Raw genomic sequence first — 3,194 nt, 5'->3', positions numbered from 1 at the left:
TCTCTAGAGCTCACTCCTATCAGGGTCCTCGATATTTCGGTGAAACTGCTGTTTCCCTGATCACCAATTAACTTCTAACTGCCAAATTCTAAAGTCTATTTTTAGTCTAAGCTGATTGTCTTTGAAGCTTTTTGAAATACTTTCTCAATTTGACTTCCAAGAACACTACACTCTCTTGCCTGTCCTACTTCAGTGGCTTTTCTTTCTTGACCTTCTTTCCCGCATCCTCTTCAATTCCCTACCTCTCATGCTGAAATGCCCCAGGGTTGAGCCCTCAGACAACTCTTCACTAAGTACATTTATTCTCTACAGGATCTCACTCTTCCTATGGCTTTTAATACCATCTGTGTAAATGATTCCAAAATGTCTCCAGACTGTCCCTGATCATTCTTTCTAAAATAGCACCCCCTCCTGTCATTTTTCTTCTAATTTTTTAATCACTTTTAAAATCTACTCCCTCAGCAACTTTCAAATATATAATATACTGTTACTAACTACAGTCACCATTATGTACATTGAATCTTCAGGACTTATTTACTTTGTAACAGGGAGTTTGTACCTTTTGACTTTCTTCACTCATTTGCCCATTCCACCGCCACCTCTGATTGCCACCAATCTGTTCTCTGTATCAATGAGCTTGTTCTTTTTTGGAGGGGGGGAGTTATTTTTTTAGATTCTACATATAAGTGAGAATTTTTCTGTATTTTTCTGTATCTGACTTATTTCACTTAGCATAATGCTCTTGAAGTCCATCCTTGTCATTGTAAATGGTAGAATTTCCTTCTTTTTATGGCTGAGTAATATTCCATTGTGTATGTGGATCTTCTTTATCCAGCCATACATTGGTATACGTTTAGGTTGTTTCTGTATTTGGCTATCATAAATAATGCTTCAATGAACATAGGGTACATTTCTTTTTTCAAATTAATGTTTTTGTTTTCTTCAGATAAATATCCAGAAGTAGAATTGGTGGATCATATGGCAGCTCTTATTTTTTTTAACTACTCAAGACCTTTTATTATAGTATGTGAGCTGGGATGGATGGGAAGGGATACTGGACTGATGAGAAGAGACTGATGCCCTGATTAGCACTGGATACCCATCCCAATGGCCATGAATGTGCCAGAGGTGCTGCCACCCTGCATCATGGTTTTCCTGATGCCACCCATCAACTCCTAACCCCACACTTTAATCCTGAGACAGGAAAAGGTGCCAAAAAGTGCCCCAGTCACTATGCCCACTGCACAGCCCATCACAAAAGTCCATCTTCACGGGGTTGAAGCAGTTTGGCTGGAGCTGTCTGTAGGGCCCCGTGACAACTGGCATCTCACTTGTGTCTTCAGTTACTCAGTTTTAGTTGCTGTTATTATTTTTTTGAGGAATCTTCATACTGTTTTCCACAGTGGCTGCACCAATTCCCACTAAGAGTGCACAAAGCTCTCTTTCTTCACATTCTTGCCAATACTTGTTATCTCTTGTCTTTTTGATAATAGTCATTCAAACAGGCATGAGGTGATGTCTCATTGTGGTTTTGATTTGCATTTCCTTCATGTTAGTGTTTTGATTAGTGATGTCATTTTCTATTTTTCCCTTTCCCTGCTTTATGTTCCTTGACAGCACTTACTTTTTAGCAATAACTTTATATTATATATCTACTCACTTATTTGTTTTTCATGTTCCTTCTGGACTAGAATGTAAACTCCATGAGGGCAGGGATTTGGTCTTGTTCCCTACTGTATCTCTAGCACGTGGAACAGCATGCAGTATTGTGTATATTTGGCACTCAATAAATATTAGTCGTGAATAATTAATGACAAAATCTATTCTTTCAAATTGTTCAACACCAATTTATATAAGAATGACAGGCAAGCAATAGTTTAAGCTCTCAGAGTGGGATTACAGCAGGCTGCCTGACTTATACTCAGTATGCCAGGATGAAGGAGGATGAGCTGAGGGGCATAAGGAAGGGGGCCCTATACAGTGGTAACAGTTCTGTGTCCAAACTGGGTAATGGTAAATCCATTCCAGTCCAAATCGGTGTTGGTTTGGGGGTGGAGAAACCATGGGATGGGAGGGATACAGATTAATAGAGACACAGCTTTATAATATCAGGTGAAGAGTGTCAACTATAGATCTCTAAACAGCAAACAAGGTCAAGGGAAACTCAGATGTTCTGAACCAAAAGAAAATGTGCAAAGCTCACAAGAGACCTACCACCATAAGGCCTGTTTCCTTAATTTTAGTGTAGAATCTTGGCTGCCTGCAGATGGCTTAATGCTCAATCCAGTATCAAATGTGGGATGGACAGGGGCAGATGTTGTGGTAAATGCAAAATAAATAAAACAAAATCTCTACCTTCAAAATGCCTGTAGACTTCTAGGAGATTATAAGACACAGCTAATAAAAATAAGAGCATTACGTAAAATATGACCTGCTCAGCAGAGGCATGGAATCCTAGCAAATTATGTCTGTAAGAAGGCTATTTCTGGATTGTGTTTAAATATAGAACTAGTCTCTTGAGTACAAGAAAAAAGAATAATTTACCAGTCACAAACCTCTTCATCTGTAAAATGTAAGCTTTAAACAGAATTCTTCTGTATGTTTCCTTCCAGTTCTAAATTGCTATTATTCTTATTCATACACACGTATCCCTATATACATATACATAGATAAATAATACAATCTCATTAATTTGACAACCTGAAATCTATGATTAACCATCAAAGTGAGTCTAGTTGAATTTTAATTTTGCTGTGACAGAGACTTAGTAGGTTGTTCAACAAAGAGTGTAAACAAATTATAAAAGGAATGCTCACAAAGTTTAAAGAACAAACTGTTTTCAAAGCATTCAGAACTCCTATTTGTGAACAAATAGCTAAAGTGGACATTGGCCATTTGGATGAGTGTTTAGATATACTTCATACAGATCTCTGGGCTAGGGCCCACTGGACAGAAGTGGGTTGACATACCTGTTTCCTAATCCTCACCTCCATTCAGAGCACAGGAGTCAGCCTGACTTGACTGAAGGAGACACCAGAGGAAACTATCCAGAAGAACCATGGCCTAAATGCTTATCCCTCGAGCCTCCTACTGTACTTCTTGTTATGATAGTAAAAAGGGCTCTGCAAAGTATATACCCAAAAAGATGTATTCTTTTTTTCCTTATGAACAGGTTATAATATAAAACCCATTCA

General features: G+C 38.2%; 1 pseudogene; it reads right to left on the bottom strand.

Moving 5' to 3' along the window:
- Positions 1–1,085: 1,085 nt before the first annotated feature.
- Positions 1,086–1,326, bottom strand: LOC120244793 (annotated as a pseudogene).
- Between the last annotated feature and the right edge of the window lie 1,868 nt (positions 1,327–3,194).

The sequence above is a fragment of the Hyaena hyaena genome, unplaced genomic scaffold (genome assembly GCF_003009895.1).
Source record: "Hyaena hyaena isolate Hyena2069 unplaced genomic scaffold, ASM300989v1 scaffold_394, whole genome shotgun sequence".
Lineage (NCBI taxonomy): Eukaryota > Metazoa > Chordata > Mammalia > Carnivora > Hyaenidae > Hyaena > Hyaena hyaena.
Note: the sequence above shows the minus strand (reverse complement) of the source record. Positions and strands in the feature narration are given on the sequence as shown.